A 21,873-nucleotide genomic window follows, 5' to 3' on the forward strand; every position below is an offset into this window, starting at 1 on the left:
AGGGTCCCCCCCTAGAATGCCATGCAGCTGATCATAGAAGCGGCATGTGTGGGGGTCTGACCCAGAGCGACCGTTTGCCTCCTTTATCTTTTGGTAGGCTTGCCTGAGCTCCTTTCACACGGCACTGCTATGTATCCCTGTTGTACCGTCTGTCCATCATGTCCTGTGCAATTTTGGCATATATATTAGCATTTCTTCTTTTTCGTCGCAGTTCTGCCTGCACAGATTCTTCCCCCATACAGCAATCGGATCCAGTGTCTCCCATTCACTCCATGCTGGAGCTCATTTGCGATTCTGGGGGGACTGCATGGTCACCTGTGCTGCTGAGCTTGCCAGGCTGACCAAACAGGAAATGAAATTCAAAAGTTCCTGGGGCTTTTCCTGTGTACCTGGCTAGTGCACCGGAATTGAAAGTGCTGTCCAGAGTGGTCACATTGGAGCACTCTGGGATAGCTCTTGGAGGCCAATAACGTCAATTTGTGTCCGCACTACCCAAATTCAACCCAGCAAGGTTGATTTTAGCGTTACTCCCCTCGCTGGGGAGGAGTACAGAAGTCAATTTTAAGAGCCCTTACGTCGATGGAGTGGGGTTGCTTGTGTAGACGCATTCATTAAAAAATTGACCCAATGCAGCTAAATTCGACCTAACCCTGTAGTGTAGACCAGGGTTCAGAATTCCATCTAGAAGAACTTCTTAAAAGTTCTGATCCTGGCGCTATCTGTAGGTGTAGGCAACTGGTAATGATGAACTGGAAACTTGCAGATCAGTTGTCATCAATTTTTGTTGGAAAGGACATGGGATGTAGAATAATGCTTATGAGGACAATTTATGTGTCTTAAGATGACACATGACCTGAACTACATGTCTTATTTAAAAGCTGTACAGCTTTCCCCAATCCCCATTTTACTGATGTAACATCCAATCCTGCAGCCTTAATGCAAGCAAAACTCTCTGTGTGCTTTATTTACATGCAATTGGAGGAATGGGTGTTTAAAGCCTGCTTCTGCAGACACTTACACAAATCATCCCATTGATTTTGAGATGCTGCATGAGTAAGTAGCACTCACCTGACTTTGTAGGATCAGAGCTTAAGTTTGTGAATAAGTTTTAAAAGTGCTTTGGGATCTTTCAGGATGAAAAGGGCTCTATGAAGCTCTGTATATAAACAGGGCCAGCTCCAGGCACCAGCGCAGCAAGCCAAATTGCCGCTGAAGAATAGAGCTGCTGCTGATCGTGGCTTTTTTTTTTTTTTTGACCGCTTGGGGTGGCAAAAACGCTGGAGCCGGCCCTGAATATAAATAAGTCATTATCAGTGAAATGTGGCTGTTGCAGTAGCAGATAAAACAATGTACATGTTTTAGTTCTTGCTTTTATTCCTGGAGAGATGGCTGCTCATTTCCCCATTGCAGCAAGTGTGAAATTATCACTAATCAGCACCAACCATTCAGCTTGTCAGCAGAAAGGCAAAGAATCACACACCATACAGGAGAAACTTCAGCGTTTCTTTCCCAATGGAGTCTTTGACTTAAGGTTTGGCTAAGAAAAAAAAGGAAGAAGAACTCAAAGGTGATATTCAAATAACTGCAAAGAATCATGAAGATAGGCTTTTGAGACTCTCACTCTCTTCATCATGCAATGGGCATCAGAGACAGAGATAGGCCAAATCCTTAGCTGACATCCATCCATCCAACTCCACTGATTTCAAGGGAGTTCAGCTGATTTACACCAAGTGAGGATCTGTCCCATACTAGTGGCAGAGTGTGAATTTGGAGATACAACAGCTCATGGAAGGGACTGGGCATATTAAAACCAAATTATACAGGGTTGGAGTGTGGACTGGAGCTCCTTTACGAATGAGACATTCTTAAGGAATCCACCCTTGCTGATAAAAGTTTTGCTAAAAATTTACCATTTCTCTGGGTGCATTAGTCTAACTTAAGGAAAAAGGTGCAGCACTCCAACTAAGCAAACACCTTGGTGGACTTTATAAAGCCTTTAATTGTACAGTGGCTGGGAAATGTACAGCACAGCTAACAGTGTTAAGTGCACAGCAACATCCCATAGCAATCTGTAAAAATCTTTGTGTCAGCGCCAAGTGGTTTATGGGGACATTAAAACATGGAGTGAATTCTGGGCAGAAAATTAGGATGAGCTCCTGCACTTTTAAAAACAGCAGTGGTGTTTCTGGCTTCCAGCTTGGTGTTGTCCTGTAGCAGTTTGAATTACAACTCACCAGCTGCTAATCCACTCAGTCTGTGCAGCTCTGAGTGTTGTTTTGCAGGGTGGTTGCTCTCACTCAAACTAGATATGCTTGGGTTAGTACTCTCATGTCACTCCATTTGAGCTACCTGGAATGGAGTAACTTGAGAGTACTAATCCAAGCTAACTTGCCATGAAGACAAGCCCAGAGTCTGAAATGGAATAGAGTTAGATTCCTCTGATGATGAGAGAGCTGTGATTTTCAATTTTCCGCTGTGGAATGGTGAGATGACTGGAGCCCATGCACAGCCTGAACTGGATGGAATGCAGGGAACCATCTTTGGAGAGGAGACTCGTGCACTACTAGTTACTGTAAGGAATAACTTCACTAGCTCAAATCAAATGGGAGAGCATTATCTACTGTGTCAGAACTCCTGGGTTCTGCTTCCTCTCCTGTCACTGTACTGATGTCTGAGTTAAGGCAAGTCTCAACTCCTCCATGCCTCAGTGTCTATGTCTGGTAAGTGGGGATTAAAAAAGCTTCCCCAGCTCCCAGGCATACTGTGAGGTTTAAACACTGAGTGAATTGCTAGCCTGGGATGGAAGATGCTCCAGAAGTGCAAAGTAAAAGGAACTGCTAATAGAAGGGGTGGTGTAGTATAGTAGTAGAGCATTAGATTGGGCTTCAGAAGACCTGAGTTCTATTCCCAGTTCTGCTGCTGGGTGACCTTAAATAAATCATTTTGCTTTATTCTGTCTCAGTTTCCCCATCTGTAAAATGGAAATAATTGTGCTGAGCTCCCTTATAAAGTGCTTTGAAGTCTACTGATGATAAGAGCCAGGCATTTTTATTAATAGAGAGGACCGTGCACATCCATGCTAGGTACCACTTGTTTTTGTTCCTATGTTTAGTCCTCTTTGACAACCCAAACTGGAGCCAGCAATAATTCATAACTACTACGAGCTACAATCAGTAAATAAGGGATCGAATATTTGTTGGAGAAACTACTGAGATCAACAGAGTTACACCAGAAGGGAATTTGGCCCATGAGCTTTCTTTCAGGCTGGTTTCTGAAAGCTCAAGGCACATGGTGCTGAGCAATGGCTCCTCTCTGGAAATGGTGGTACAGGTGCACCTAGGTCCCTTATTCTATAACAGGTGTTCAGCCCCAGGGTGGGTAGGCAGTATTGTTTCCACCAGCTGGCGTCGCCCCCGGATTCCTGCCACTCGGAACAAGCTTTTACACGCAGAGAGAGAGAGAGAGAGAGAGAGAGAGAGCTGTTAAATAACTATCTCATGTCCAGTTCTGGCCCAGCCCAGCAGCCCACTTTGGTCTAGTGCTGGCCCCCTACACTCCTGGCACAGCAGATCCATTGTGCTACCACAACCTCAGCTCCCTACCCTGGCAGGCTTTCTCTGCAGGTGCTTCCCAGTCCAACTGCATCCAAGCAGGATAATGGCAGATCATCTAGGCATCTGCTCTTTGGCTAGCAGGAGCTGCTTTTAGGGCCTGATCCAATTCCCATTAAAGTGTGCTGGAGTCTTTACATTGTTTGTAATGGGAGTTAGACTGGGCCCTTAATGAAGGTGCCATAAACATGACAACACAATACAAACATCTGTTCATGAGTCAGGGTGATTTTTCTCTGGCAGTCAGCAATATTTAGGAGGTGAACGTGTCAAATTCTCAGTGACTCAGTGCTCTTCCTGCTCAGTGTTATTTTAAACTGCACTGCACTGGGCATAGGTGTCGACTCTATGGGTGCTCCAGCCCTGGAGCACCCACGGAAAAAAATTAGCTGGTGCTTAGCACCCACCGGCAGCCAGCTTTCCACCTTACCCCCAGTGCCTCCCACCTGCCGCTATTAGCTGTTTTGCAGGAGGCACTGGTGAGCAGGGAAAGGAGAGGGGATGGGGTGTGCTATGAGGAGGTGGGCAGAACTGGGTGGGAAGAGGCTAGGTGGGAGTGGGGGATTGGGCGAAGGGATGGGGTGGAGGTGGGGGTGGAGCGGGAGTGGGAAGAGGTGGAGCAGGGGTGGCGGGCTTGGGGAAGAGCTGGGGTTGGAAAAGGCGAGACAGAGGTAGGGGTTTGGGAAAAGGAGTTGGTTGGGAGCAGCACCTGCGGTGGAGTGGGGATTTGAATACACCTGGGACCCGGACATGATTTGACATGATTTGCTCTTGACAAATCCATGCTGGCTATTTGCTGGGTGATCTTGAGTAAATTAATTATAATTATAAGGAATAGCCAGCATGGATTTGTCAAGAGCAAATCATGTCAAACCAACCTAATTTCCTTTTTTGATAGGGTTACTGGCTTAGTGGATGAGGAAGAAGAAGTAGATGTGATATATCTTGATTTCAGTAAAGCTTTTGACACAGTCCCACGTGACATTTTCATACGCAAGCTAGGGAAATGTGGTCTAGATGAAATTATTATAAGTTGTGGGTGCACAACTGGTTGAAAGAACATACTCAAAGGGTAGTTATCAATTGTTCACTGTCAAACTGACGTGGTGTATCTAGTGGGGTCCCACAGGAGTTAGTCCTGGGTCCGGTGCTATTCAATATTTTCATTAATGATTTGGATAATGAAGTGGAGAGTATGCTTATAATATTTGTGGATGACATCAAGCTGGAAGAGGTTGCAAGCACTTTAGAGGACAGGATTAGAATTGAAAACAACTATTTGATAAATTAGAGAATTGGTCTGAAATCGATAAGATGAAATTCAATAAAGACAAGTGCAAAGTACTTCAGTTCAAAAGGAAAAATCAAATGCACAACTACAAAATGAGGAATAACTGGCTAGATGGCAGGATCTGGGGGCTACAGTGGATCACAAATTGAATATGAGTCAACAGTGTGATGTAGTTGTGAAAAAGGCTAATATCATTCTGGGTTGTATTAACAGCAGTGTTACCTTAGTGCAGGGAACTAGACTTGATGACTTCTTGAGGTTCTTTACAGCTCTATATTTTTATGATTCTATGCTAAAAATAGCAGCATCTTGTCTACTGTAGCAGTTTTACTGCTGGTGGTACCAGTACTGATGTCAAGAAATCTCCTAGTGTAGGTGCACCCTTAGAATCAGCCAACAAGGCACTGGCCTCACATGGCACTGGCCTTCTAATCTCTTTTCCATTAAAGTCAATTGACTGATTCCTGCTGAGATCAGTGTGACTACGGGACTGAGTCAACCTCATTGCCTGGGAATGTTGTGAAGGCAAAAATGAAAACCTGGGTTCAAAAAAGAATTAGATAAGTTCATGGAGGATCAATCCATCAATGGCAATTAGCCATGATAGTAAGGGACGCATCCACATACTCTAGGTGTCCCTAAAACTCTGGCTACTGGACAACAAGGGATGACTCACTTGATAAGTTGTGCTCTCAGGCACTTTAGATGAACCACTGGTGACTTAGTATGGCTGTTTTCATGACTGAAAGCTTCCTCTTACCACACAGCAGCGAAACCCTCTTTTACTCTTTCCTGTTTCACACTCTCCAGGGTTAGTTAATGTTCAATAGCTAAGGAGGAGGCAATGGGCCTGACTTTTCCTCTAGGGTGGCTACACTGGCGCTTTACAACGCTGCAACTTTCGCGCTCAGGGGTGTGAAAAAACACCCCCCTGAGCGCTGCAAGATACAGCGCTGTAAAGCCTCAGTGTAATCAGTGCCGCAGCACTGGGAGTGCGGCTCCCAGCGCTGCAAGCCACACCCATAAGGGATGTGGTTTACGTGCAGCGCTGGGAGAGTTCTCTCCCAGCGCTGGCGCTCCGACCACACTCACACTTCAAAGCGCTGCCGCGGCAATGCTCCCGCAGCGCTGCCAAGGCAGCGCTTTGAAATGTCAAGTATAGCCATGAGAGTGGTTTCAAACCAGCATAACTTTATTTTTTACTTTAGTGCAGTTACTCCTGACTTACACCAGTGTGAAAGGAGAATCAGACTTTGTATATGTGTGGGTAGTTTTACCTTCACTCTCCTACATGGCGCCGTAACCTTCAGATAACACATTTTCCAGACTGGAGGATATAGGTATATTGCAACCAAATTATCCTGTTTGGGTCACCATGAATGTTGAGGGAAATCACCCCCGCCCCCTGGAAATGGAGTCACTTGCCAGTTGTCCCTGATCTTGAAGCAAAGTGTTGTACCCCTAGTTTGTGTAGCCTACAGTCCGGGGCCAGCCAGAGAATCAGAGAGGTTTAACTGGCTCCATAATAGCCCTACCTCTGTGATTGTAAATTAAGCTAAGCAGAGAATCTGGCCCCAAGTCTATTATGGAAGATTGTTATTGGGATTACTAGAGATGGGACCAAACATCCACAAATTTTGGGATGCCTGAAATCCAGATCTCAGTTTGTACACTATTGCTCGGGACCATCTTAAATAATTGTTAATACAGCTGATAACTGCGAAAGAATGAGGGGTGAACCCCTCCCTTTCCACGTGAAATTCTGCTGGCTCCATGGGGAGCTAATAAACACCTGTGACCTTGCTGTAAATGTACAGATGAATGTGTGCCCATTGCTGATTCACACACAGTGCCTACTGCATTCCATTTTCATTACTGAGAGTGGGTTGGGTGAGGGAATCTGTAGAGAGACAATCAATGGCTGTGTTCCATTGAATAATGTTATGGACACTTAATTCTGTTCACTTCACTGATTTATTCATATACCTGTTCTTAAGCCATTTCCATGATTCCTGTTTGGGATTAGAATGCTCCTGAAGAGCGGTGGGCTGCTGAGATAAAAGGCATTAGCTGTATTTGGATCCCACCCTAGAAGGAAAGGAGATGTCTCACACCATATCAGCACTTGAAAAGGAACGCTTGACAGTTTTACTAATCACCTGTGGATCATACCCTCAGAACCAGTGAGTCACGAACACTCCTTAGCTTACAATGGGGGAAGAGGCATCTTTTCAGTGATCTTAGTTGAGACTGTTTCAGAGTAGCAGCCATGTTAGTCTGTATCTGCAAAAAGAACAGGAGTACTTGTGGCACCGTAGAGACTAACAAATTTACTTGACTCTGTTCACCATTGCACTCTGTCTCCCTTGCAGGCAGACAAGAATGTTGGGTATGCGAAGAGTGTATTCACTTACCAGTTATTCATTTCAAGAGGTTTCTCTGTATCAGGGCTGGTCTAACACACAAGTTGGACCAGTTTAGTCAAAGAGGTGGTGTTAAACTGATTAGTTAAATGGGTGCAAACTTGTACATGAGCATGTCTACACTGATTTAAATCTAGAGTATATTGATTTAGCTTACAACTGTAAATGATGATGGTGTAACTTGCTGTGTGAACCAGACCACAGCACATGGGCCTGAAACCAACAGAGTCAATGCGTTTTAAACACATAATCTGGTCTGCTCCGTGCTTGAATGTGCTCCTCAGTGACTTCCTATATGACAGCTGGAAGAGTGAAGTGGGCACTGTCAGGGCTGGCTCTAGCCATTTCGCCACCCCAAGCACGGCGGCACGCTGCGGGGGGCACTCTGCCGCTCGCCGGTCCCGCAGCTTTGGTGGATCTCCCGCAGACGTGGCTGTGGAGGGTCCACTGGTCCTGCGGCTCCAGTGGGCCTCCCGCAGGCGTGCCTGCGGATGCTCCACCGGAGCCGCAGGACCAGCAGACCCTCTGCAGGCATGCCTGCGGGAGGTCCACTGGAGCAGCCTGCCGTCCTCCTGGCAACCAGCAGAGCGCCCCCCGTGGCATGCCGCCCCAAGCACGCGCTTGGCGTGCTGGGGCCTGGAGCCGGCCCTGGGCACCGTATCTCCAGACATGCTAGCGTAACAGCCCTATAAACACAGAGCTGCAAGTCATGGCATTCTATTCCTCCTCCTCCTTTCCCAGCTCAATTAAGCAACAATGTGTTTTCTGTTCTGTCTGTTTTCCTGCTCTTTCATGTTTCAGTGGGTTTTTCCTCTTCTTTCATGCTAGGACATGAAGAGGGAATGCTGAGGAAATAACATTAGAAACAGCTTGCAATCACAACAGATCAATTTTTTGATACCAAACACCAGACACACAGTTGTAGGGGCACCACCTAGTTAGATTACCTGGCTAGCCTAGTTTTGGCTTGTTGTGGAGCCAGCAGGTGAGGGAGTGTGGGTCACTAGGCAGTAACTAGCAGCTCACCCAAACCAGTCGACAGGGAGGCTAGAGAAGTTCTGGTTTTCAAAGTGTCACACCCACAAAGCTCATCCTGGATGGAGATGTGCAGCCCCACTGATTGGCTGGAATGCACTGCTTAACCAGAAAAAAGCACAGGAAGTTGTCTAAGCAACTAGGTGAATCTTTGGCTGGCTACTACTATGGACCCTGCCTGGTCCCCAGCCTGCTGCTGCCCTCCTTGTCCCAGGTCTCTGTTTGTTCCCAGTTCCTGCTCCTACACTCTACCCTCATGCCAACTCCAGCTTCGACCCCGGGCTTGACTTCTGACTTTGTCTCCAACTCTGACCTTTGGCTTGGCACCTGACTCTGACCGTGGCTCTCACCTCAGCTCTAGTTCTTGGTGCCCGATTCTAACCATTAGGCCTGACCACCCACACAGGTTTAGGTAGGTTGGCTATTTCGTACGGTCATAAAATGAAAACACTGGTCCATCAGGTTTGGTATCCTGTTTCTTTAACTGGTCTGTACCTGAAAATTCAAAGGGTAGCACAGCAGCTCTCTTCCTCCCTAGTCCTAGTAAAACCTAAACAACTGTGCAAAGGTATAGCCAGCATGATACACTGGAGAGGGGAATGCTCTAGGTTTTATTCCCAGATCTGCCACTGACTTGCTGGGTGACCTTGAGTAAATTAATTAGGTCCAAATTACAAGGAAAAGTCAACCCATTTTGGCTGTGTCCTTCATTGGGCAGCCAATTTTAGTCACCTGGGGCCTGGTTTTCAGAGGTGTTGAATACCTACAACTCCCATTGGCCTTATTTCTTAATTCCTGTAGGTGACTAATTTATGCCCCGTACATCAGATTTGAACACCCATATTTTAACATCCATAACGACACATGCTTTTAATAGCCAAAAATGTATCCAGCCCTCTTGAAAACCCTACGACAGTATCTGACTTAATGATCTCTTGTGTGTTCTAACTAGCGGACCTCGTTAGCTCTATGTATATGCCATCATTATACATAGAATCATTTGGCTGAATATCCTTGGATAAACTGAGATGATTCTTTTCCAAGGAGTCTCTTTGAACTTCCTAATAAATTTGCTTTTAAGCATCTATGCCTGGTTAGCTTCAACTTTGTATTTGTCTTAGTCTGTGTCAGTGAGTTTCTCTAATAAAAGTAAAATACTTACAAGGAAAAAAAATAACAGATGTTCAATAATCACATGATGAAAAGCATCTGGAAATATCCAAAGCCTTGGTGGGTGGCTTGTCAAGAAGGTGCATGTTTATGAGGCACATCTCTGAGCTATTAACAGCCACAAAACGGGATGTTTCAATTAAAATGGGTAACCTGAGAAAACACTGAAAAATATGATAAAATTTTTACTAAACAAAATTAGTTAGTTAGAGGGGAATGAATAATCATGTGAATCTCAGTGATTAGTCTTCACAAAACAGCTGAGATTGTTGCACAATGCTACAAGAATGCTTGGACTGGAAATAACACCCATGTTTCGTACTTCAGGACACAACCAGCTTTTTATTTTGGCTTTGCTTCTGAGCAATTTCACATCTATTGATTTTACCGCAAGTGAGAGGTTCTGAACCAACTACTGGAAACCATAAACTTATATTCACAGATCAAGTGCAGTGTAGATGGAAACCATGGCACCAAACTGCCAGAAACTTGACCTGGAGTGACCTCTCTATATAGTTTACTCTCTTTGGCCCATTCAATCCGTCGTCTCTGCTGAGACTGACAACAGTTATCGGCCAGTGGTGATGATGGGTTTTGTTTTCACTAGGAAGTGAGAATACTGAGAATACTGGATCACTAGGAAGTGAACTGAGAATACTAGATCACTTCACTAAAGCTGCTGAATAACCATCAGTCCCTTTCTGTCACTGCTTATCTGAGCTGAAATCACAGTAGTGGCCTAGAGATGAAAGGCTCCGTACCATTAGCAACCCCTTAAGTTATGCAGTCCCCCTGGTTACTCAGAAGAAGCCTTGGTCTCAAAAGAGGAAGAGAGGAAAGAGCATAACAAAATCTGGCATTAAATTACCTGGTTCAGCTTTTCCTGAGAGAACAGGTTGTTTTGTAGCTCCCTTTGTAGCTGTTTTCTCACCATATTCTGTCTCCACCTGCAAATGATTTTTTCAGATATTTGAAAAAATTGGAAAAATGCTAATGACCAGACCCTCAGCTGGTGTAAACCAGTGCAGCCTAGAAGTTAATGGATCTAAATCAATGTACACTAGCTAAGACTCTGGCCTTTTTGAATGCCTTTGTAGATAGTAAGGGACCAATTGTGAGAAAGTAGTCTCTTCTCCTGTTGTATTGGATAGGAAACAGGCATGCAGATTGAGGAATCAAGTAGGTCTGAATTGCTGTATTTGGACCTATCAGTAAAATATCAATCTGTATATTTATTATTTATTACATTTTATTTATTTAGTGTGGTGGTAACACCTAGGAGACCCAGTCATGGACCAGGTCCCCATTGTGCTAGGTGCTGTACAAACACAGAACAAACAAAAGATCCCTGCCCCAAAGGACTTATAATTTAAGTGAAATTAGATTTCTACATTTAAAAGAGAACTGGATAAATTCATGGAGGTTAAGTCCATTAATGAATATTAGCCAGGATGGGTCAGGAATGGTGTCCCTAGCCTCTGTTTGTCAGAGGGCAGAGATGGGGATGGAAGGAGAGAGATCACTTGATCATTACCTGTTAGGTTCACTCCCTCTGGGGCATCTGGCATTGGCACTGTCGGTAGACAGGATACTGGGCTAGATGGACGTTTAGTCTGCCCCAGTACGGCCATTCTTAGGTTCTTATGTACATTTCTAAATCTAAATTAGACCTTATTCCTTGGTACTAAACCCTGTATAAATCTTATCTCATTTATACAATTTAGAGTAAATAAATGACAATACTGAGACAATGGATGGGGTCATTTGGTTAGGAATTTTTTTCCATATTTGATGGAACTGCCCTAAAATAAAATAAAAATATCGAGGAATATTTTATGCCTTGTTCCACAATAGTGAGTCAACAGGTAGATTTACCTCCCATGTATGTTTTTCTGGGGTTGGATGAAGACGAGGGACGATCCTTAGCTAGAGTAAGTCAGCATTGCTCCGTTGACTTCAACAGAGCTAGTCCAGTTGGCACAAACTGAGGGTCTGTGTCCAGATCTGGAAGGGTTATTGTTTAGCATCAGGTTCTACTCTCATGCACTTCAGTACTGATGACCCACAAATTCAGAGTTGTGGCTTTACTCCTGTTGTTCTGCCTGTATCTGTTGCTTGTTTCCAGTAAATTGCTTAACTGGTCTCTTGTCCACTTTTGGTTCTGGATTTCTGAGCATCTGTGGAATTAACTGGCAGTGGGGGCTGCAAAGCGGAGCCCAGCTGCAGAAAGGCTGGCTCACCCTCATGCATGTCACGTTAACTGGTGAGGAGTTTGCTCCTTGTTTAGGACTGTGACCCTGTACTAATCCCAGGGAAAAGCCTACGCACGCAGCCTCTGAAGGGCTGAAAGGAATGTGTTCGTTGCATCATTTTCCCATCACACAAGTGTACCCACCTGTGATCGGAGCTTACACACTGGGCTGTTTCCCACTCACTGTCTGGAAGAGTCAGCAATTCCATTCTCCAAGGGATTAGAATACAGATCTCCCCATGAAAATAAGTGATTTAGAAATAATGATAGATTTCCAACTTGGCCCAGGGTCTCTAGGAAACCCTTAGGAAACTAACTCTCAGCTGTACTTTAGCCTGGGACTGACTCATTTACCAAGGTGTCGGGGGGGCTCTCTAAGTGCTTTGCCCAGAAGTATTTCTGGCTACTGAATTCCATTCTAAATAGAGAGCCATTGATTTCTAGGTGATTTCACAGTTTGGCCAAATAACTTTTCCTGTATCCCCACTACAACTAGTGTTTGAAAGTATTTCTATTCAAAATAAGGGGTTATCACTGTATCTTGATAGCTAGCTGTCCTTAATATATAAGCCTATGACAAAGAACCTAGGTTGCCATTAATCCATCTCTGAGGTGAATTATTAATTACAACTCCTTGGCTGTGTAAGGCACTCCGGGGACCTGTTCTTTTCCCACCCTACTTTTTACTTACTGTTTTGGACACAGCATAACTCAGTGTAAATCTTGCACGACACATTTTGTACTATGCCAGCTCCAAAACAGAGCTGTTAGCCGCCTCTCCCCTCCCTTGTTATGAGTATTTGTGATGTAATTTCATTCCCAACTTTTGGAAAGTATTGAAAAACAACATGCAGCTCATTCCAAATGCAGTAAATAGTTTCTTCACTCATGACCAGACAACAGGAGAATTTTAGATACCAGACAGTAGCTACTCCTTCGTTTGTCAGAGGGCTATGTATTCAGGGTCAAGACAAACAAACCAGAGCATCTCTGCATTTGAATTTTGTTGTGTTAAACAGGCCATTTACGGGGCCAAAAGCCTGCAGAATTTAATCTCATTTTAAAACGGAAATAATCCGTGAAGACAGGATCCTGTTACGCAGGGGCCCATCAAAAACATAAACACTCATAGAAATAAACACTAATCCTTGGCACACCCATATTTACAGTTCATTCCCCACAAGCTATGGATTTCCCCAGTGAATCACATGCACTACTATTAATTGGTTCAATGGTGTTACACCAATAATAACAATAATAATTAGGAGCCCACCAAATTCACGATCCATTTTGGTCAATTTTATGGTCCTAGAATTTTTTAAATTGCAAATTACATTATTTCACCTATTTAAATCTAAAATTTCACGGTATTGTAATTGTAGGGATCCTGATCAAAAAAGGAGTTGTGGGGAGGGTCGCAAGGCTATTGTACAGAGGGTTGCGGTACTGCTACCCTTACTCCTGCTCTGCTGCAGGCGGCAGTGCTGCTTTCAAAGCTGGGCAGCTGGATAGCAGTGGCTGCTAGCCGGGAGCCCAGCTCTGAAGGCAGAGCCACCGTCACCAGCAGCACAGAAGTAAGGATGGTGTGGTATGGTATTGCCACGCTTACTTCTGTGCTGCTGCCTGCAGAGCTGGGCCTTTAGTTAGCAGCCACCACTCTCTGGCTGCCCAGCTCTGAAGGTAGCAGCGCAGAATTAAGGGTGGCATGATAAGGTATTGCCACCCTTACTTCTGCAATGCTGCTGGTGGGGCACTGCATTCAGAGCTGGGCAACTGGCCAATAGTCACTGCTCTCTGTCCACCCAGTTCTGAGGGCAGCGTCACCACCTGCAGCAGTGCAGAAGTAAGGGTGGCAATACCGTGACCCCCCTAAATAACCTAGTGACCTCCCTGCAACTCCCTTTTGGGTCAAGACCACCAACTTGAGAATCGCCGGTCTTCTGCATTAAATCTGTATAGTATAGGGTAAAAGCACACAAAAGACCAGATTTCACCAAGAGTAGACCAGATTTCTTGGTCTGTGACTCATTTTTCATGGCCATGAATTTGGTAGGGCCCTATTTATGGGAGTTAGGCACCTAAATACCTTCGAGGATCTGGGTCAGGGTTTGATCTGTCCCCAGTGTCATTTATGATAGCATGTCAAGGCACGATCATGCAACATAGAAATACAGAAATTGTTTGCCTTTTTGCATCAGATGTGTGGTCTGTTTAGTCCAGAATCTTGTCTCCAGAACTAGTTAGTACCTAATACTTCAAAGGAAGGTGCACGTAACCCAGTAGCAGACTTTCACTTGGAAATAACCTGCCAATGGGGGAAGTTTCTTCCTAATGTTCATCAGATAGTGGTTGATGCCCTGAGGCCTGAGATCCCTTATATTTTTATGCTTTCCAGTGTAATTTTGGCCACTCTCATTAGCCATATTAATGTCTGGTCCTTTTATCTAAATCCTGCCAAGCTCTGAATGTCATGCCAAATGACTTGACACCCAGGCTGGCATCAGTCTGCTGGCTCTGTGTTTCTAAAATGATGACAAGTATGGGAAGATTCTCACAAGCTGCTCTGGAGGGTTCATACAGTATGACAGACTCTGTAAAGTTTACAATGAATAGTGCAATGGGAATGGAGGCAGGACATAAATAATTTCCCAGAGAGATGCTGTCATCAATTTGCCATTGAAAGAAGTTCCTCTAAAGCACATACTGCGGGAAACAATCCTGTGCTAGTCCATAGGAGAGCCTGAGGGACTAATTAATATGTCTCACCAGCCTCTTAATTTAGATCAAGGATTGGCAACCTTTCAGAAGTGGTGTGCCTAGTCTTCATTTATTCACTCTAATTTAAGGTTTCGTGTGCCAGTAATACATTTTAACATTTTTAGAAGAGCTCTTTCTATAAGTCTATAATATATAACTAAACTATTGTTGTATGTAAAATAAATAAAGTTTTTAAAATGTTTAAGAAACTTCATTTAAAATTAAATTAAAATGCAGAGCCCCTCGGACCAGTGGCCAGGACCCGGGCAGCAGGGCTGGCTTTAGGAAATGCGGGGCCCAATTCGAACACTTTCGGTGGGGCCCTGGCAGGGATGACTTAAAAAGAAAAAAGTGTAAAAAAAAGCCTTCCATTTCTTCCATGTATTATTTACTTTCCATAACTATATAAATAATAAAATTGTATATTATGTACATTGCATCATATATGCTGTTGATTGGTTATTAATGATAGCCATTTCACATGTGTGGGTCCCCGCCACTCCCTGGGGGTGTGCACATGTGTGGGTCCCCGCTGCTTCCTGCCCCTCTCATTGAAGCAGGTGTGCAGGTTACTGGCCTGGGAACTGCAGGGCAGCAGTGGACATGGGGCTGGTTCGAGGCAGGGCAGGGGCTGACTGGAGGTAGGGTCTGGCTGCAGGAAGGGCAAGGGGTGCGGGGCTGGCTGGAGACAGGAGAGTGTGGGACGGGCTGGCTTCAGGCAGGGCCACAGGGGGGTGCAGCAGGGGTTGGCAGGGCTGGAGACAGGAGTATGGGACTGGCTGGCTTCAGGCAGGGGGGTGCAGCAGGGGTTGGCTGGAGACAGGGCAGGGCGGGCAGTGCAGGGCTGGTGCGGGCAGGGGTTGGCTGGAGACAGGGCAGGGGTTTGGTAGGGGCTGGCTGTGGGCAGGGGGTGCAGAGCTGGCTGCAGGCAGCGGGGGGTGGGGATGGTGCGGGGAGGGCAGGGGGTGCAGCAGAGGCAGCTGGAGCCCTGGCCCTTTAAAAAGCCCCCAAGCCCCCCGCTATCCCAGGGCTCTGGGAGCTATTTAAAGAGCCCGGGGCTCCCCTGCTTCTACCCCGCCCCGGACCTTTTAAATAGCCGTGTTTGCTCTGGGGAATGCATGGGGGCGGCGGGGCTCCGGCGGCTATTTAAAGGACCGGGGTGGCAGAGGCAGCTGGAGCCCTGGTCCTTTAAATAGCCCCCAGAGCCCCCTGCTACCCCAGAACTCTGGGGGCTATTTAAAGGGCCCGGAGCTACAGCCGGGAGAGCGGGGCCGCAGGGCTTGCAGCGCTCAGGCCGGGGCTCCAGCCAGGGCCGCAGGGCTTGCAGCGCTCCGGCCAGGGCTCCAGCCAGGGCCGCAGGGCTTGTCGCGCTCCGGCCAGAGCTCCAGCCAGGGCCGCGGGGCTTGTTGCACTCCGGCCAGAGCTCCAGCCAGGAGAGCGGGGCCGTGGGGCTTGTGGCGCTGTGGTCAGAGCTCCAGCCAGGAAAGCGGGGCAGTGGGGCAGCCGCACTCCTGCCGGCCCTTTGGTCAGGGCAGCGGGGCCATGGAAGACCGCAGACCGCAGCCAGGGTAAATAAAAACATTTAAAAGGTGCCTAAAGCACGGGGCCCGATTCCCAGGAATCGGGCGAATCGGCCTAAAGCCGGCCCTGCCGGGCAGTGTGAGTGCCTCTGAAAATTAGCTCGCTTGCCGCCTTCAGCCTGTGTGCCATAGTTTGCCTACCCCTGATTTAGATGATTCCTGCACATTGGAATTGGACCTGATGCACATGCGACATCTGGAGGATTTGAGCTGTAACAGCAGCAGAGGCACTGTAGTCTAATTACTGAGGAGTTTAGAAAATTTCCCTACCACACAAACAATGCAAGCTAAAATTACGTTCACCGGTGAGGGCTGTTCCATGGAGTTCATTCCCCTAGCTGCTCTCTTTCTACATCTTGGGCAGTCTGATGTACTCTGTGCCACTTTCCAGCGCTTTTTGCAGCACAGCCCTCCTAGATAAATAGACTCCAACAAGTGGCCTCACTTTTGACATACCCACATTTCTCTGTTTTTCCTATAGATTTTACAGCTTTAATACAAATCTCTTTAAATGTTTGTGCTATTCAGTTCAATGGGGCTCTGTGTGAGCACTGGCCTTCACTTACACAAAGCAGCTTATATGATTGGGGCCTAATAAAAACACAGGAGCCTGTTAGCAAATGGTAAAAGGGATCTCTTTGAGGCCGAGCCATGCACCTTGCACAAGGGGGTTTGGGACTTAGGGAAGGACAAAATTTAAACTCAGGCAGGCTCAAGAAGGAAATAAGTGAGGAAAGAAAGCATGCCAATAAATTTCTGCAGAAACAGCAGCCAATTTGCCATCTGAGGGTATGTCTACACTATGAAATTAGGTCGAATTTATAGAAGTCGATTTTTTAGAAATCGATTTTATACAGTCAATTGTGTGTGTCTACACTTAAGACCATTAACTCGGCGGACTGAGTCCACAGTACAAAGGCTAGCATCGACTTCCAGAGCATTGCACTGTGGGTAGCTATCCCACAGTTCCCACAGTCTCTGCCACCCATTGGAATTCTGGGTTGCGCTCCCAATGCCTGATGGGGCAAAAACATTGTTGCGGGTGGTTCTGGGTAAATGTCATCAGCCCCTCGCCCCCCAGTGAAAGCAACGGCAATAAATCATTTCTCGCCTTTTTGTCTGGGTTACCCATGCAGACGACATACCACGGCAAGCATGGAACCCGCTCAGCTCACCGTCACCGTATGTCTCCTGGGTGCTGCCAGATGTGGTACTGCATTGCTACACAGCAGCAGTTCATTGCCTTTTGGCAGCAGATGGTGCGTTACGATTGGTAGCCATCATCATCGTCTCCTGGGTGCTCTTTTAGCCAACCTCAGTGAGGTCAGCCGGGGGCGCCTGGACATAAAAGGGAGACGACGATGGCCAGCAGTTGTACTGCACTGTCTTCTGGCGAGCAGCCAGGAGACGACGATGGACAGCGGTTGTACTGTACCATCTGCTGCCAGCTTAAGATGTATGAGAGAGATGGAGTGGATCAAAACAATAAAGAGACCAGATTTGTTTTGTATTCATTTGCTCCCCATCCTCTGAAAAGTGGGGGGAGGGCTAGCTCAGTGGTTTGAGCATTGGCCTGCTAAACCCAGGGTTGTGAGGTCAGTCCATGAAGGGGCTATTCTGTGTGACAACCCTGTAAGCCATGTCATCGGTCACCCCTCCCTCTGTCAGAGCAACAGCAGACAATCATGTCATGCCTTTTTTCAGCACAGACACCACAGCACAGCACGCATGGAGCACTCTCAGATCACCGCCACAATTATGAGCACTGTAAACACCACGCACATTATCCTGCAGTATATGCAGAACCAGAACCTGCAAAAGCAATAACAGGCGAGGAGGCGACAGCAGCAGGGTGACAAGAGTGATGAGGACATGGACACAGACTTCTCTCAAAGTACGGGCCCCTGCAATGTGGACATCATGGTGTGAATGGAGCAGGTTCATGCCGTGGAACTCTGATTCTGGGCCCGAGAAACAAGCACAGACTGGTGGGACCGCATAGTATTGCATGTCTAGGATGATTCCCAGTGGCTGCAAAACTTTTGCATGCATAAGGGGACTTTCATGAAACTCTGTGACTTGCTTTCCCCTGCCCAGAAGCGCAACAATACCAAACATGAGAGCAACCCTCACAGTTCACAAGCAAGTGGCAATAGCCCTGTGGAAGTGTGCAACGCCAGATAGCTACCGGTCAGTCGGGCATCAATTTGGAGTGGGCAAATCTACTGTGGGGGCTGCTGTGATCCAAGTAGCCAACGCAATCAAAGAAGTGCTGATATCAAGGGTAGTGACTTTGGGAAATGTGCAAGTCATAGTGGATGGCTTTGCTGCAATGGGATTCCCTAACTGTGTGGGATGATAGATGGGACCCATATCCCTATCTTGGCATCGGAGCACCAAGCCAGCAAGTACATAAACTGAAAGGGGTACTTTTCAATGGTGCTGCAAGCACTGGTGGATCACAAGGGACGTTTCACCAACATCAATGTGGGATGGCTGGGAAAGGTACATGACGCTTGTGTCTTCAGGAACTCTGGACTGTTTCAAAAGCTGCAGCAAGGGACTTTCTTCCCAGACCAGAAAATAACCGTTGGGGATGCTGAAATGCCTATAGTTATCTTTGGGGACCCAGCCTACCCCTTAATGCCATGGCTCATGAAGCCGTACACAGGCAGCCTGGACAGTAGTCAGGAGCTGTTCAACTATAGGCTGAGCAAGTGCAGAATGGTGGTAGAATGTGCATTTGGATGTTTAAAAGCACGCTGGCACACTTTACTGACTCGGATAGACCTCAGAGAAACCAATATTCCTATTGTTATTACCGCTTGTTGTGCACTCCACAATATCTGTGAGAGTAACGGGGAGATGTTTATGGCGGGGTGGGAGGTTGAGGCAAATCGCCTGGCCGTTGATTATGCGCAGCCAGACACCAGGGCAGTTAGCAGAGTACAAGAGGGCACGGTGCGCACCAGAGAAGCTTTGAAAACCAGTTTCATGACTGGACAGGCTACGGTGTGAAAGTTCTCTTTGTTTCTCCTTGATGAATCCCACCCGCCCTTGGTTCATTCTACTTCCCTCTAAGCTAACCACCCTCCCCTCTCCACTTCGATCACCGCTTGCAGAGGCAATAAAGTCATTGTTGCTTCACATTCACGCATTCTTTATTAATTCATCACACAAATAGGGAATGACTGCCAAGGTAGCCCGGGAGGAGTGGGGGGGAAGGGAAGCACCAGGTGGGGTGAGGGAGGAGGGAAGGACAAGGCCACACTGCACTTTAAAACTTATTGAATGCCAGCCTTCTGTTGCGTGGGCAGTCCTCTGGGGTGGAGCGGTTGGGTGCCTGGAGGCCCCCACACTGCATTCTTGGGCTTCTGGATGAGGAAGCTATGGAACTTGAGGAGGAGGGCGTTGCCTCTTGCCTTCTGTCACCAAACTGACTCCACCTATCATCTTCAGCCCGCACTTATTATCTTCAGCCCGCACTTATTATCTTCAGCCCGTCACCTGTCCTCGTGTTCATATTGTGCTTTCCTGGACTCTGACATTGTCTGCCTCCACACATTCTGCTGGACCCTTTCAGTATGGGAGGACTGCATGAGCTCAGAGAGCATTTAACCAGGAGTACGTTTTTTTCACCTTCTAATCTTTGCTAGCCTCTGGGAAGGAGAAGATAGTGTGAGCGTTGAAACATTTGCAGCTGGTGGAGAAAAAAAAGAGAGAGTGGTAGTTAAAAAGACACATTTTAGAGAACAATGGGTAGACTCTTTCATGGTAAACCTTGCTGTTAACATTACATAGCACATGTGCTTTCGGTAGAAGGTCACATTTTGCCTCTTATTGAAGGTATGCCAGTTTGGTGTGAGAGATCTTTCACGCAGGGCCAGGCAACAGAATTTGGCTTGCCGGCAGCCATCGTAAGACACAGTCTTTTGGCTTCTTTAACCTTCATAACGTGTGGGAATGATTTCAAACAGCAGCAGCACCCTCATTTCCTATTCTAAGCAGCCGGTGGCTTGGCCATTTAAAATGGGTAGGCCATTTAAAAGGAGGAGGGGCTGCGGTTTTCGGGTTAACATGCAACACAAAGCCAACTAACCCCCCACCCACACACACACCCAATTCTCTGGAATGATCGCTTCATCCCTCCCCCCACCGCATGGCTAACAGCAGGGAACATTTCTGTTCAGCCACAGGCTAACAGCCCAGTAGGAACGGACACCTCTGAATGTCCCCTTAGTAAAATCACCCTGTTTCAACCAGGTGACCAGGAATGATATCATTCTCCTGAGGATAACATAGAGAGATAAAGAACGGATGCTGGGAGCATATGCTGCCATGCTTTGTTATGCAATGGTTCCAGACTACATGCTACTGGCCTGGTGTGGTAAAGTGTCCTACCATGGAGAACGGAATAAGGCTGCCCTCCCCAGAAACCTTTTGCAAAGGCTTTGGGAGTACATCCAGGAGAACTTTATGGACATGTTCCTGGAGGATTTCTGCTCCATCCCCATACACGTTAACAGACTTTTCCAGTAGCTGTACTGGCCATGAATACCAGGGCAAATTAATCATTAAACATGCTTGCTTTTAAACCATGTATAATATTTACAAAGGTACAGTCACCAGAGGTCCCTTTGCCACCTGTTGGGTCCGGGAGGCAGCCTTGGGTGGGTTCGCGGGGTACTGACTCCAGGTCCAGGGTGAGAAACAGTTCCTGGCTGTCGGGGAAAATGGTTTCTCCGCTTTCTTGCTGTGAGCTATCTTCAACCTCCTCCTCCTCATCTTCCTCGTCCCCAAAACCTGCTTCCCTGCTGCATGCTACTCCACTGACGGGGTCAAAGCACAGGGGTGGGGTAGTGGTGGCTGCACCATCTAGAATGGCATGCAGCTCATCATAGAAGTGGCATGTCTCTGGGGCTCTGACCCGGATCAGCTGTTTGCCTCTCTGTTTTTTTAGTAGGCTTGCCTCAGCTCCTTAAGTTTCACGTGGCACTACTGCGGGTCCCTGTTATAGCCTCTGTCCTTCATGCCCTTGGAGATTTTTTCAAATGTTTGGGCATTTCGTCTTTTGGAACGGAGTTCTGATAGCCCGGATTCATCTTCCCATATAGTGATCAGATCCAATACATCCCGTCTGGTTCATGCTGGAGCTCTTTTGCGATTCTTTGACTCCGTCATGGTCACCTCTGCTGATGAGATCTGCACTCACCTGCAGATCGCCATGCTGGCCAAACAGGAAATGAGATTCAAAAGTTTGCTGGCCTTTTCCTGTCTACCTGGCCAATGCATCTGAGTTGAGAGTGGTGTGCAGAGCAGTCACAATGGAACACTCTGGGATAGCCCCGGAGGCCAATACCATCGAATTGTGTCCACAGTACCCCAAATTCAACCCAGCAAGGTCAATTTCAGCGCTAATCCCCTCATCGGGGGAGGAGTACCGAAATCGATTTTAACAGCCCTTTAAGTCGAAAATAATGGCTTCATTGTGTGGACGGGTACAGGGTTAAATCAATCTAACACTGCTAAATTTGACCTAACTTGTAGCGTAGACCAGGGCTGAGTGAGGTTCTTTCCATTTTCCCAAAGGCCTCCTGTCTCTGGGGGAAGTTGTGATGAATCTGAAAGTCACAGCTGAAGACCCTAGGTGGGTGCTAATGGAGGGAGAGGGGCTATGGGTTTTCACCTGGCTCTGCAGAAATTGTAATGTGGAGGTCTGGCCAATCCCACCTGCCTGCAAGGTATAAAGTGATCA

The sequence above is a fragment of the Gopherus evgoodei genome, chromosome 7, assembly GCF_007399415.2.
Source record: "Gopherus evgoodei ecotype Sinaloan lineage chromosome 7, rGopEvg1_v1.p, whole genome shotgun sequence".
In the NCBI taxonomy this organism is placed as follows: domain Eukaryota; kingdom Metazoa; phylum Chordata; order Testudines; family Testudinidae; genus Gopherus; species Gopherus evgoodei.